This window comes from Epinephelus fuscoguttatus, linkage group LG23, assembly GCF_011397635.1.
Source record: "Epinephelus fuscoguttatus linkage group LG23, E.fuscoguttatus.final_Chr_v1".
NCBI classification, from domain to species: Eukaryota; Metazoa; Chordata; class Actinopteri; order Perciformes; family Serranidae; genus Epinephelus; species Epinephelus fuscoguttatus.
Window position 1 is genome coordinate 15,372,659 of NC_064774.1, and position 16,329 is coordinate 15,388,987.

The following is a 16,329-nucleotide window of genomic DNA, read 5'->3' on the forward strand; positions in this document are numbered from 1 at the left end:
AAAAAACATATGTCTAACAAAAGCATGACTTTACTGGATCACTACAATCAGAGAGAAGAAAAACAAATAAACTGCTTATGTACAGGAAATCATTTAAGAACAATTAAAAACACTGGCAACAGCAAAGTATTGGAACAAAAGTTTATTGATACATGAAAAGGGTCAACCATACTTTCAAAATACAGAAGCTATTTATAGTATACAGAAGATATTTTGGAAGATTTTTAATGAGGGTTGAGAAATAAACAAACAAAAACCACAGGGTACAATGCAATGCTGATTTAATCAGAAAATACAACTGTCTCAACAGCTTAGATCACATAGTTGTCACAATAAAGCTCAGAGAAGGATATTAAAAGAAGGGCTGCATGTAAAAATAAAAACAAAATGACATGATTGTGAAAACAGCGTAGGAATGGCGTCTTGTATGACAACTGCATTACATTTTGAGCTACAAACCATCAATGTCTCATGATTAATATTTATTTATTTCTATTAGTTAACATTTTTAACTTAAAACATGGTAAACTGAGGATGCCACCAATATACAGATCTGGAAAATAAACAGATTCTTACTTCATTATGTACCGTAGTGAAAGCATGCATATATACAATATCACCATAATCAAGAGCAGACGTGACTGTAGATTAAACAATGGTCTTTCAACTAGCAGGAGAAAAACAAGATTTGTTTCTATACAAAAATCCAATTTTGACCCTCAGTTTGCTTGATAGTTGTTCCACATGGGTTTTAAAAGTGAGTCTAGTATCCAGGCAGAGGCCCAAAGATTTATAATATTTTACAATTTCAATTGCAAATATTTCAAACTTCTGCTGTTATTTGGAACAAACTGCAGCTGATCCTGTCGTCACATTTGAGTATTCGTTCTCCTCTGGCTCATTATTCCTCCCTGTTAAAAGAATAAGATGAATTCATGAAAAGACAAGTTACTGTACTGTATTCAGGGTACACTGGCCTACACAAGCATCTCAACTTTTGCACGTCATTCTCACCACATAAAATGAAGCATGCAGCCCTCTTAGCAATCAGTGTTTTTAAGATCAGTTACAGAATATGTGACATCCCTGGATTCATTTAAAATCAGTCCTTTAACCAACTCTATTATTTCTGCTCCATGTTGAACAAAAAGTATCTACTGTACCATGTTCAGGTTCTTCAGAGCCTCTGATTGTTTCGTAGAGACAGACGTCACCTACAGAACAGAAAATCAAGCCAAGCTATTCATCATTTTAATCCCATCATGTAGGAATTCCCTAATCTTCTAAAACAGATAATCAAAACTAAAAATGTTAGTCTTAGATTTAATGATAAATCATAACATGAATCAGGATTAAGGCTGACCGTGGAGAAGAGAAGCATACTCTCTGCCTTGAGTTTCATCCTGGTTGATCATGTGGTCTGGAGCAGGACCCTGATTGGTGCTCTGAGACCTGGTGGGCCCAAAACATGAAGTAAATACAGTGGGTTTAATAAGGAACATGTAATGTGCTGCTGTTATGTTCAGAATGAGAGAAGAGAGTGTTGGACCGACCTCATGAAGCATGAATCTGTAACAAAAGGAAAAAAAAGACATTAACTGTGACATTGTTTAGTATTGCAAATTGTTGTATTGTTACTACAGTACATGTGATTACATCACAATCTGATATCAGCAGGAAAAGATCTCACCTTTTGACTTTGTGTAGCGACACACAAACAGCAGCAGGAGAAGAATCAGTGACACTCCACCAACCAGCCCAACAATCAACAGCACAGGAAATGGAGAGCTTTGTTCAGGCCTGGACGCTGCTATAATAAATATTATATTAGTAATTACAAGTACTGACTCATAAATAAATGTACAAATATTAGAACACATACACTCATAAACCCTGATCACACACCATGTACATTTAGATTCACACATAAACACACAGTAAAAACTTCTCAGTCTAACCTGTTATTTGATGAAAACTTTTCTTTGGCTCAAAAATAATAAGTAATATGAAGTAATATACAGTTAATTTATTAACATGTATTTACTAGTTTATTTCTGTGTTTCATCACTTAATGCCCTAGTTTATAAAACTAATATCTAACAACAAACTTGCAGGTAAACTCAGCTGAAACTTACCCATCTTCTAATTTAGTGATGACTTTTCTAACTCAGACCGTAACACAGCTGACAAATAAAGATTGTGTTTTGAATCATACTCACATTTTACTGACATCCAACTCTCTGGTGACGTCCAATTCTGCCGACCTTGTGATGAATCTTTTCCTCTACATTTATAAAAGCCTTCATCTGACTTTGACACTGCAGAGATAGTCAGCTCCCCTCCAGTAACATTTTGGATGAGTTTGTCATTTTATAGAAATCCACATTATAAGGAACTTTTTCTGTCCTCAATTTGCAGCCAAGAGTGACAGAATCTCCCTCAGTAACAGGATGGACAGGGCTCATCAGGGTAATATTACCGTCTGTAAAAAGATTAAAGAATACAAAGATTTGGTTGCAGAGATCAGCTGGTGCAGCTTAAACAAGCTGATGTAACATTATGAAAATAAATGTTTGAATTAATTTTACAGCTGCATGCAATAACTGAGAAATCCCTGTCTTACTGTAAATGTATCTTTCTGTCATCAAACCAACAAAAAGATTATAGTACTTGTTTCAGTGTTGCTCACTGATGTACTGTAACACTGTAATTTCAGTGCAGATCACCCTTAAAGGTCTGGTGTGTAGGATTTAGTGGAATCCAGCGGTGAGGTTGTCGAACTGAAACTTCTTCCTTTGACCAAGCCTGTAGGAGAACTACTGTGGCTGTATGTAGATATAAACAGCTCATTCTAAGGTAACGAAAACAAAGTGACTCTTTTTTCAGATGATAATAAACCAATTAAAACATAGTTATGAATACTATACAGCATTTCTGCCAATAGATGCCCCTAAATCCTACACACTGGACCTTTAAACAAGTCCTTTCATTTCAGCTGCTGGTGACTGGGGATGTGACATTTTAGATAAAATGTTGACTTTTGTTGAAATTACATTCAGAAAATGTCAATTTAACCAAGAAGCCAACCTTCGTCAGGCTGGAAAATATGGCACTAGGGTGTTGTATGTGGTTTAATTACAGCTTTAATAACATTTTTATGTATTCACACATTAACGCTCATTATTATTGGTATTTGTTGGCAGCCAATGTGGATTTTATGGCAGTGTGCTACAGACTGGTAGAGCTTCAAAACTCTGGTACTTCAAGTAAAATTAATGTTAGATGATTATTGTCATAAAGATGTCAGTGAGCAATAAAATCCATCTGACAATATCTTGGATAATATTAAGAAATTATACTTGAATGAACTAAAGCTGATGAGCTCTTTTAAAGGTCATCAAGTTTCACTCATTTTGAAAATCAGTTTGTATAATGTTAGTCACCTTCAGATTTTCAAAACTATGTAACAGAATGTTAAAATACTTCAGAAACAAAATCTTTTAAATGAATTAAGACTCACACTGTATAGTGATGTTGACTGCATTGCTGAACTGTCCTGTTTCAGACTCACACCAGTAGACTCCACTCTGCCAGTAACGGTCCATGTTGCATCTGGATCCAGTCATGGTCCCCCAGGAAGAAGAGGAAGAACAGTGTCTCAGGCCATCTACAGAAAACCTGCTCACTCTCCACTCAGCAGAGTTTCCCTCACAGCTCAGTGACACAGGCTCTCTGCTGAAGTGTTGCATTCTGTCAGGACTCACTGTGAGAGACGCTGCTGAATGAGAATCTAAAAACACATAAAAAGCAGACAAAGAATAAACATTTAAAAGGCCATACTGTCAACAATCATTTGGTTTCCTTGTTGGTTTTAATGTGTTTAAATGCTGGAGTATAGACACAAAGGATCACACCAGTACAGGTATATAATAAAATTTAAAATTCCTCCATGGAAACAATCCTTCAGGTTTAATGTGGATTTAATCATTTTGTTATTTCAGGCTACAATGCACTAATACAAGGGTGCATAAATTGAAGTACAGCTCTCTGGGTACATAACCTCCATGTTTATCCCAAAACATGAAGAGAGGAAGAAGAGAGCAAACATAAAAAGTGAGTATATAATTGATGCCTAAAATGCATTTTGGAGAGAATAGTTGGATGTTAAAGTGCCACAGTAAAGCACCATTACATAAAAGCAGCAACACCAGACCAGACAAATACCCCATTACAACTAAAAGTCCTGTATTTAAAGGTTTGAGGGACAGAGAGAAGGAAACAAGCAAACATAAACTGAAGGAGGTAAAAAAATACATGAAAATAAAAACAGGAAAAAAGAGCAGAGGAAAGGGACGCTGAAGAAATGGATGGAAGGAAAGAAAATAAATGTATCTCAATGTTTTACAACAATACATATTGAAGAAAAACTTTATTTTCAAGATCTGTGTATTGGTGGCATTCTTAATTTACAATGTCTTTAGATAAAAGTTAACACAGAAATAAATGAATATTATAATAATAATATCTTATAAGATTGAGTTATGGATTTAAACTAAGCATGTGTAAAAATGAAAAGGAGGTCATGAGATTCACTCATGTTAAAATTATTAGTACAGTAGTTTGGAAAACTCAAACTAAACCTACCTCCAGACCAGACAAACTTAGGTCCACTGTAATGAGTATAATACACTGGATCTCCTCTTCCAGCTCTGCACACATATCCTGCTGTGTGTGTCTGTCCATCAACAATGTAGGAATCCTGTTCAGTCCCATTGATGCTGCCAGGTATCAGCTCATAGCTGTAGGAGTTGTCTGACAGTTTGGGAACAGCCTTATACCAGAAGAACCTCCATCCTGCAGATGGATGTTTAACACTGCAGTTCAGAGTTACTGAGGCTCCAGGACTCAGCCATAATGGAGACACAGTGAGGACAGGCTGAGGTTTATCTGTTGGAAAGTGATTTCACAGAATGAAGACATGTTTTGGTGTGTTGTTGGTGCATTACATGCACTGCTTGTATCATAACTCAAATGTTAAGGTGCACTGTCTAAGAATACATGGACCAAAATAAAGATGACGACTGATGACATGTGACTTACAATCAGATACTCTCAATGTGAAAGCATCACTCCACTCTGTTGAAGACTTTTCATGTTTCAGTGTGCCCACACACCTGTAGTCTCCACTGTGTGATGACAAAGCATATGTAATCATGTTTTCCTTTTGTTTTTCAGGTCTGTATGAGCGGGGTGTCGTCCACTCATACTTCCACTCAGCGTCTCCTCCATCCTCAATTTCACATGTCAGTGTGATCGTCTCTCCAAGGTATATCTCAGGCCAGTTGGGTCGCAGGGTCACAACAGCTCTGTTTGTGACTGTTTATGCACAAGTTAGAAAAGATAAAACATAACATTTTCAGTGTTAGTCTTAATCAAAATTTATGAATACACAATGTAACCTATTGTTACTGCATGTTGTTTTTCATGTCATTTTGCCAACTAGTAACTACTACTAACTGGATCACTGTACTCTGTGTAGTAAAGTAGCTTTCCTCTTCCTTCCCGACACTGATAGATACCATCTTGTGAGATACTGATGTTTTGTTCACCATTGGTAAGGATTATAGTTTCATGGGAATCTGAGGAACGTCTGAACCAGTCATATTTCCATCCAGCAGAGCCTTCCACAGAACAGTTCAGTGTCAGAGTGCCCCCTACTGGTACTGTTGTCCTGCCTGCTCTCAGAGTGGCCACAGGTCTTTGTGCTTGGTTTAGAATACATTTTTATTATTTGTCTATTATTCACTATTATCTTCTAGGGAGTACCAGTTGTCTGTATTGAAGGAGACAACTGGTCCCTGTTGAATGTGTAAAGCCAGTCAGTGTCTGTTCCTTCTCTCATGTCACATATGAAGGTATATATTGATCAAATATAGTGAATAAATAGTGAATAAACCCCAAAACAGAAAAGACAGAAAATTGTTCAGTCACCTTCAGTGTGTCCACAGTCGAGGAGTGTATTCAGCGCTGTAATAAAGATTGATACTTAAGACATTATAAACTGGCTGAACTGTCAAATACATAATAAACAAAAGCATTTAAAAACAGCTGGAGCTGGACAAACATATGATACTCTGTTCCTCTCACTACATGTTCCTTAATCTGTATCTGTCAAACAAATAAAGTCACTTATGTACTCACAGAATAACAACAGCACGCAGAACAAAGTCAGCCCCATCCTCACATCGAGCACTGACACTCTGCACTCTGTTTTATTAGAAGGGGTCCGCCTCTAATAAACAGAAGGACTGACACTGTACCAGGAAGAAAAAAAAGAGAACTTACATTTCAAATATGCAACACTTTGGGTTTGACCACATATGTTGAACTGCCATTGTGCAATGCTGACTTAATCAGAAAATACAACTGTCTCAACAGCTGAGATCACATTGTTGTCACAATAAAGCTCAGAGAAGGATATTAAAAGAAGGGCTGCATGTAAACATAAAAAGGAATGGAATGAAATGAAATGAATGTAATTTTTCACCAGCAGAGTCCACTTGTCAGTATGAGGTCATTTAACCCTCCTTCACTTCCTTTTCACACCTACAAAATGTGTTGCTGCATACACATTTAGACAACGACATCATCCCATTAACACCACAATGTTCTGCACACAGCAACAGATTACTTTAGGAATATAATGTCTTCAGGGTAGCTGTGCATTTTAAATATCATGTAGTTAACCTGGAAGGTAAAATGCATATGATTATAAACAGAGCAATAAAACCTGCTGTCACTGTGGTGTTGACTGCAACTATCTCTGGTGGTGTATCAGTAGTGTGTACGGCCCCCAAGTGCCTGTATGCACTCACAGCAACATCTGGGCACGCTCCTGATGGCAGATGGTTTCCGGGACAGACTGTGGCGGCACATGGCGGCAACGGATGCACTGATACATAACGTCACATAGGTGCTCAGTTGGACTTAGGTCAGAGGAACGAGAGGGCCAGGCAATGACCTGACATATGAGGTCATAAAAAATCTTCCAAAACATGAACTCATCCTGATCTATAAGTATTTTTACACCCACAACTCTGAGAATACTGTAAATAGGGATTATTTCACTATAGTTCAGTTGATCATTTCCATCATTGCTCTCTGTGTAGAAACACAACACACAACTATGAAAAATGCAAAATGCCCAACAATTATGTGTTATAATTATGAACTACTTAGTGCAATACTAGTGTTGTCTAAAATGCTGTGACCGTGTGGACGTCCCTGCATGCTACCTGCAGTGGTTGGGCAGGAAGTGTGGGACTGTCAACATATGTGGTCAAACCCAAAGTGTTGTGAGGCCTCAGCAAAAGAAGATGTGGGAAAGGTCTGGTCTCATGTACTATTTATACATATTAGGTATGTAAGTTCTCTTTTCTTTTGTCCAGCTCCAGTGTCAGTCCTTCTGTTTCTTGTTGAGTGCAGAGTGTCAGTGCTCGATGTGAGGATGGGGCTGACTTTGTTCTGCGTGCTGTTGTTATTCTGTGAGTACATAAGTGACTTTATTTGTTTGACAGATACAGATTAAGGAACATGTAGTGAGAGGAACAGAGTATCATATGTTTGTCCAGCTCCAGCTGTTTTTAAATGCTTTTGTTTATTATGTATTTGACAGTTCGACAGTATGTTGTTGTGTATTGAAAGCTATATTTGCATATGCGTTTGTATGTTTTCTCATTATACAGAGTTTGATACTGTATATCATCGATATCATCAGAGAGTCGGCCTTCCTCAGACACAGCCCGGTCCGGCTGCTGGAGGTCTGACAGCTGGGAGCTGTAGATCTCCACCGCCAGGCTGAAATCTCCGGCCCGGCTCGCCTCCTCCGCCACCTCCAGCATCTCTGGACAGATCCCGCAGCTCCGGGTTGGACAGCGGGTGGACGAAGATCTCGCCCAGGTGAGACCTGACTCCTGTCTCCATCCTCCTCTTCCTCTTTAACTCAGACAGATGATGAAGAGGTTCACTGAGAGTCAGACAGGAGCTGACCTGAGTCCCTGCACTGATCTCAGATCATAGCCCAAAGTAAGATAAAGTGTTAATTAACTTCTGATCAACCCAAACCTCCGACTGAGCCCGACTCCCCCCGACAGCCATGGGCAGTATGTGAGGACTCACTGAGAGCCACAGACCCGCACCAACGGTCCCCTGTGGAACATGGTCTGTGTCAGGGTCTCTGCAGGGTCAGCACCGGCTCTGCTGCCCGGAGGTCGGTCACACTGACCGGAGCCTGCCGCCTGTCACACCTCTGGAAACGTCTCTAACACACAATCTGAAACTTGACAGATTTTGTTGCTTTAATAAAATATGTCCAGTGTTTTGTGAGTCCGCTGGGTGAAGTCCTCCGTGCTCAGCAAGACAGTAAGAAGCTTAATTTCCTTTTAGTCTGTCGCGTTAAACTCGGTGTTGAGATACTGTTCAAACTCAACAGAAGCCAAGTCTAGCTTTTAAAACAGTTAACAACACATACAGTCCAGGCTCACGTCGGCGTCAATGACACCCGGTTACGCCAATCGGAGGTCACTAAAATTAATATTGCTTCGGTGTGTGAATATGCAAAAACGATGTCGGACTCCGTAGTTTTCTCTGGACCCCTCCCAAATCTGACCAGTGATGACATGTTTAGCCGCATGTCATCATTTAACCGCTGGCTGTCCAGGTGGTGTCCAGCAAACGATGTGGGTTTCGTTAATAATTGGCAAACTTTCTGGGGAAAACCTGGTCTTATTAGGAGAGACAGCATTCATCCCACTTTGGATGGAGCTGCTCTCATTCTAGGAACCTGGCAAACTTTATTAGTAATTTAAATCCCTGACAACCCAGAGTTGAGACCAGGACTCAGAGTCGCAGTCCTAAACGCCTCTCTGAGCTTCTAGTTCAGTTACCCAGCCATAGTTTTAATAGTTTTATACAAACGGTGTCTGTCCCCCGACCGCCTAAATTATCTAAATCTAAAATTAAACAAAGAGGAGTTGTGCATAACAACCTCATAAAAATTAAAACCTCTTCTGTGACAGAAAGACAAAACAGGAGAATTAAATGCGGACTGTTAAATATCAGGTCTCTATCGTCTAAAGCAGTGTTAGTAAACGAATTAACATCAGATAATCATATTGATTTACTCAGTCTCACTGAAACCTGGCTGTGTCAAGATGAATATGTCAGTCTAAATGAGTCCACTCCTCCCAGTCATAATAATACCCACATTCCTCGAGGCAGCGGCCGAGGAGGGTGAGTTGCAGCCATTTTTAACTCTAGTCTGTTAATCAGTCCTAAACCTAAACTAGATTATAATTCATTTGAAAGCCTCGTTCTTAGTCTTTTACATCCGACCTGGAAAACCTCGCAGCCACTTTTATTTGTTATAGTGTACTGTGCTCCTGGCCCGTATTCTGAATTTTTATCTGAATTCTCAGAGTTTTTATCCAGTTTAGTTCTTAAATCAGATAAAGTTATTATTGTAGGCGATTTTAACATTCATGTCAGCGTTGATAATGACTCCCTGGCTGCGCGTTTATCTCATTATTAGACTCCATTGGCTTCAGTCAGGGTGTACATGAACCTACTCATTGTTTTAACCATACCCTTGATCTAGTTCTGACGTATGGAATTGAAATTGATAACCTAAAAGTCTTTCCACAGAATCCCTATCGGATCATTATCTGATTACTTTTGATTTCTTTTACTCGATTACACGCCACTCAGCAACAGTTACTATACTAGATGTTTATCAGATAGTGCTGTCGCATAAAACTTAAGGAAAAGATTACTTCGTCGTTAAATTCAATACCAATACCTTCAGTAACAGAGGTTTCCGTGCCGACTTTAACCTCTCCCGAATTGATCATTTTGTTGATAGCACCGTAGGCTCGCTACAAACAACACTCGACTCTGTAGCTCCTCTTAAAAAGAAGTTAAAAAAGCAAAGAAAGTTCGCTCCTTGGTATAACTCTCAAACCCGTAAGTTAAAACAAATATCGCGAAAATTTGAAAGGAATTGGCGATTAACCAAACTGGAAGAATCTCGTTTAATCTGGACAGACAGTCTCAAAACTTATAAGAGGGGCCTCCACAATGCCAGAGCAAACTATTACTCAGCTCTAATAGAAGACAATAAGAACAACCCCAGGTTTCTTTTCAGCACTGTAGCCAGGCTGACTGAGAGTCAAAGCTCTATTGAGCCTTGTATTCCCTTAGCCCTTAGCAGTAATGATTTTATGAGCTTTTTTAATGACAAAATTCTAACTATTAGAGGCAAAATTCATGACCTCCTGCCCTCAGATAGTACCTATCTAACCTCAAACACAGCTGTAAAATCTAATATATATTTAGATTGCTTCTCCCCAATTTCTCTTCAAGAATTGACTGCAGTGATTTCTTCATCCAAATCATCAACGTGTCTCTTAGACCCCATCCCAACTAGGCTACTTAAGGAGGTCTTTCCTTTAGTTAACACTCATATATTAGATATGATCAATATATCCTTATTAACAGGCTATGTACCACAGTCTTTTAAGGTAGCTGTAATTAAACCTCTACTAAAAAAGCCCTCCCTGGATCCAGAGGTGTTAGCCAACTATAGACCAATATCTAATCTTCCCTTTATGTCAAAGATCCTTGAGAAAGTAGTCGCAGACCAGCTGTGTGATTTTCTCCAGGATAATAATTTATTTGAGGAATTTCAGTCAGGATTTAGAGTGCATCATAGCACTGAGACAGCTCTAGTTAAAATTACAAATGACCTTCTGATTGCTTCAGACAAAGGACTCGTCTCTGTACTTGTTTTATTAGATCTTAGTGCGGCGTTTGACACAATTGACCATCAAATTCTGCTGCAGAGACTGGATCACTTAATTGGCTTAAAAGGCTCAGCACTAAGCTGGTTTAAATCTTATTTATCTGATCGTTTTCAATTTGTTGACGTTCGCAATGAACCATCCTTACGTACTAAAGTTTGTTTTGGAGTTCCGCAAGGTTCTGTGCTCGGACCAATCCTGTTTACTCTATATATGCTTCCGTTAGGTAACATCATTAGAAATCACTCTATAAATTTCCATTGTTATGCGGATGATACTCAGTTGTATTTATCAATGAAGCCAGAAGAAAGCAATCAATTAACTAAACTCCATAATTGCCTTAAAGACATAAAAACTTGGATGAGCACCAATTTCCTGATGTTAAATTCAGACAAAACTGAAGTTATTGTTCTTGGCCCCAAACAACTCAGAGACTCTTTGTCTGATGACATAGTTTCTCTAGATGGCATTGCTCTGGCCCCTGCCACTACCGTAAGAAACCTCGGAGTAACATTTGATCAAGATTTGTCTTTTAATTCTCATTTAAAGCAAACCTCACGGACTGCATTTTTTCATCTGCGTAATATTGCGAAAATTAGGCCTATCCTGACCCGAAAGATGCAGAAAAATTGGTCCACGCTTTTGTTACCTCAAGGCTGGATTATTGTAACTCTCTATTATCAGGTAGCTCTAGTAAGTCCTTAAAAACTCTCCAGCTAATTCAGAATGCAGCAGCACGTGTACTAACAGGAACTAAGCGCGATCATATCTCTCCTGTTTTAGCTTCTCTGCACTGGCTCCCTGTAAAATCCAGAATTGAATTTAAAATCCTACTGTTAACTTATAAAGCTCTAAATGGTCAAGCTCCATCATATCTTAGAGAGCTCATAGTGCCATATTATCCCACCAGAACACTGCGATCTGAGAACGCAGGGTTACTCGTGGTCCCTAAAGTCTCCAAAAGTAGATCAGGAGCCAGAGCCTTTAGCTATCAGGCTCCTCTCCTGTGGAATCATCTTCCTGTTACGGTCCGGGAGGCAGACACCGTCTCCACATTTAAGACTAGACTTAAGACTTTCCTCTTTGATAAAGCTTATAGTTAGGGCTGGCTCAGGCTTGTCCTGTACCAGCCCTTAGTTAGGCTGACTTAGGCCTAGTCTGCGTGAGGACCCCTCTATAATACACCGGGCCCCTTCTCTCCTTCTCTCTCTCTCTCTCTCTCTCTCTCGTATCCTATTACTGCATCTAGCTAACCCGGCCATTCTGGATGTCACTAACTCGGCTTCTTCTCCGGAGCCTTTGTGCTCCACTGTCTCTCAGATTAACTCATATCACAGCGGTGCCTGGACAGTGTGACGTGTGTGGTTGTGCTGCTGCCGTGGTCCTGCCAGATGCCTCCTGCTGCTGCCATCATTAGTCATTAGTCATACTTCTTCTGTTATTATACACATATGATTATTGTCACACATGTATACTGCCAGGTATTAATACATACTTTCAACATATTGTACCGCAGTAACCAGAACTATAACTATAATATTATTACTTCCATTAATGTTGTTGTAAGATACTGTCATTACCTGCATATCTCTCTCTCTCGCTCTCTCTCTCTCTTTCTCTGTCTCATTGTGTCATGTGGATTACTGTTAATTTGTTATGCTGATCTGTTCTGTAAGACATCTATTGCACGTCTGTCCATCCTGGAAGAGGGATCCCTCCTCAGTTCCTCCTCCTGAGGTTTCTACCGTTTTTTTCCCCTGTTAAAGGGGTTTTTTTGGGGAGTTTTTCCTTATCCGCTGTGAGGGTCATAAGGACAGAGGGATGTCGTATGCTGTAAAGCCCTGTGAGGCAAATTGTGATTTGTGATATTGGGCTTTATAAATAAAATTGATTGATTGATTGATTGAGTTCAGCCAGTTTATGGTTGAGATAATCAGTGAACTATCACAGAGACATAATCAAGAGGAATAAAGTAGCAGCCAAAAAACATGAGGCACGAACACAGCGCATCATGTGGGCAGGGTTTAACCTGCTACACAGACTCCATGTTTGCTGCATGTAGTTGCTGCAGTTTACTGTGTGTGTACTGAGTTTTGTTGAGTAATAATGCAGTTGGATATGCAGGGTTTGGAGGTGTATGTGATATTAAATCCACATTCAACCTGAAGGATTGTTTCCATGTGTGTGATCCTTTGTGTCTATACTCCAGCATTTAAACAGATTAAAACCAACAAGGAAATCAAATGATTGTTGACTTTATGGCCTTTTTCATTTTTTTAATGCTTTGTCTACTTTTTATGTGTTTTTAGATTCTCGTTCAGCAGCGCCTCACAGTGAGTCCTGACAGACTCCGTGTGTATCAACAAGCTCAACGACACAGACAGTGGCAGCTATCAAGTTTCAGTCACTGATGGGGATTATGATGAATCTGTGGAGAAACACATACTGATTGTTGAAGGTAAGATCTGAATGCTTCTTTGTCTTTAGCCAGTGAATGGGTCTTCTTGGTCTGCAGATTTCATTGTTAAGGTTATTATGGCAGTCCTTATGATACATGTTTCTTTAACTTGCAGTATTTAGCGCAAGACCACCTTCAAGATTTTCTCAAACCTTTTATGACATCAGACACCCCTTTAAATGCATACACCACGTTTTCATTGTGACTTCAAAAAAGTTCTATCGTCCAGTTTACAAATAAAATCACATACACTGTACATTGTTACACAGTTGGCATCTGCCATTGTACATTATTTTCAAATAATATGTGGAAATTAAAATCTCAGTCTTAATTTCAGATCTTTCATTTGCCTATGAATCTTTGATAAAGACCACGTGGCTCGAACCTTCATGTAAATTTTGTGTTACCAGAACCGGCTGCTGACATAGAAAGTATAGACAAAGCCTAGGTATGCTGGGATACTGTAGGGGCACTCAATGGCCAGGGAAATAAATTCATGAAAACATTTCTTAAAACATGCAGTTATACATGCATATGTGTGCTGTGGAGGCTTTATCTGAGTCCTGTGTTAGTACAAACTTATTGATGTTGTTATTCCTACTGGTTGCCACCAGAGGGTGCCAACAAATCACCCAATGCCTCAATCTCTCTGGGTGGGTGTTGCAGAAACTGCTCCTACACCCAGTGGCGGTTCTTGCCATAGGCGATATAGACGGCCGCCTAGGGCACCATTCCAAGGGGGGCGCCAAAATTGCACCTGTGACAAAAACAACAACAAAAAGTTTCAGTGTGTCATCACAGTCTGTTGGCGTCTGCCACCTTCTCCTCTGTAACCCACTCACCCACCTCATCAGCTATCACTACACTACTGAGAGGAGTGTATGTGGAGAGAAATAAAATAAAACACAACAACAACAACAACAACAGTAAACCCGTGTTGAAATCAGGAGGAGAGCTAGTTATCATTACCTCTGAGCAGCAGGTGGCCACAATGAACAGCTCCACTGATTTACATTGTGGTGCCTTCATCCTCTATTCAGTAAAAAATAGTACTGGGCGAAGGTACATTACAACATTCTCATGATGTGTTCAGTGTAATCTTGTAAAATGTATCTTTTGGAGAGAAACTTGAATAAATCCAGCTGTTTGAAGGAGAAATTTGTTGATGTTTTCACAGCAATATAAAAAAGAAATTAGAGAGGGAATTACGGCATATTATAAAAAGTTTTTTGTCACACTTACACTAAGCTCTGGAACGAGACCAGTGCACATTTCACACATGCATATAAACACTATGTGATGGAAGGATAAACCTGCAGTCATTTCACTCACTCCATTTCACTCTGCTACTCTGCATTGTCTGTGCAGCTGCCGACGTTTTGTTGACAAACAGTTTTTAACTGAGTCAGGCCAGTTTTAATTTTCACACCCAATGATACTTTTAATTCCTTTCCTGTATAAATAAATGAAAATGAAGTGAAAGTAAAAGGCGTTTTTGTTTGTGTGTGTATGAAAGAAGGTTATGTTAAAGGTTATTTCATAAATGTGTATTACTGAATTTGTGCTAATTCAAAGGTAATTTAACAAAGGGCTGAATGACTTTAAAACAGTTTAATCATTTTTTTGTAGTGTAGATTTCTGTTTTTCACTGGCACAAAAGAAGAAAAAGTGACAACAAATAAAAACACAAGAAACACTGATATAAAAACATTGCTATCAACTATTGGTCAAATTGTTACTTTCAACATTGGTATCATTATCGGCCAGAATTTCAAAATCAGTGCATCGCTAGTTCAATTAGAAAGTTAATTTCTCGCCTTACCTCTCTGAGCTGCTCCATCCCTACGCTCCTGGTCGGTGCCTCAGGTCAGCTGATCAGCTGCTCCTGGAGGTACCGAAGTCCAAGCGGAAGCTCAGAGAGGACAGAGTTTTCTCTGTTGGTGCTCCCAAACTTTGGAACAACCTATCCTTTGTGCATCACACAAGCCCACTCACTGTCCATTTTTAAAACTCGTCTTAAAACCCATTTTTATTCCTTGGCTTTCAACTCAGCATGAGACTCTGCTCTTGTTTTAGTGTTTTTATTGTTTTGCTTTATTTTATTGTTTTAGTGTTTTTATTGTTTTTAATTGTTTGTTTTATGTCTTGTGTTTTTATGTTTATGTACAGCACTTTGTTTCAGCTGTTCTTAAAGTGCTCTATAAATAAAGTTGAGTTGAGAGTTGAGTTTAAAAAATGGCATATACAGGTCAAACATAGACAGATGCAAATTTTACATTTTCACACTCAAGAAAAGCAGTTATAAGTGTCAGTGCAAGTTCATAAGTTCAACCTTTTCAAATGTTCAAATTGAATAAGAGAATGCAACTTAAACATTTTTGGAGCCCACTCCAGTTGTATGCATCATAGTATTTGAAGCTATGTTTACCAAGTTCAGCGTGAACATAGGGTAGCACTAATTTTACGATGTCCTGAGACCTGGCATTGTATTTAAATGCAACCAGAGAGCAGAGGTAACACCGCAGTTTTTGCAGTGAAGCCTTAAAAATGAACAAGATACAATGGTGCTCCCTTCTGTTTGTTAAGGAGGACCATCCCACCTTTGTGAGAAATGTACCACCTATGATGAAGTGCAGTGCTTTGTGATACACTGAGTCAAGAGGCTTTAAGGTGGAGGAAGAAGCATGCATATATACAATATCACCGTAATCAAGAGCAGACGTGACTGCAGATTAAAAAGTAGTCTTTCGATGAGCTGGAGAAAAACAAGATTTGTTTCTATACAAAAATCCAATTTCAACCTTGTAGTTTTTTTGGGGGTTTTTTTGAAAAAAGTTTTCTTACACCCATTAAAATCAAGAAGGCCTCCAAACCCCCTGTGAAGCTTTGGTGACCCTTAGTGGGTGTCAGGACTCCCAGGTTGGAAACCTGTGACCTAGAGAACAGCATAAACTTGTTTTAAATGTACCAGAATTTAAAAGAAGCTCATGTTTGATGAGAGAGATCCGAAATATA

General features: G+C 39.1%; 2 protein-coding genes across 2 annotated transcripts in view; one reads left to right on the top strand and one right to left on the bottom strand.

Annotated features, from left to right (window-relative positions):
• Positions 1-16,329, top strand: part of LOC125884319 (uncharacterized) — a 268,232-nt gene that overhangs the window by 210,204 nt on the left and 41,699 nt on the right. The window lies entirely within an intron of this gene.
• LOC125884294 (Fc receptor-like protein 5) overlaps positions 1-16,329 on the bottom strand; it is a 70,040-nt gene that overhangs the window by 28,393 nt on the left and 25,318 nt on the right. The gene's annotated exons all lie outside the window — the stretch shown is intronic.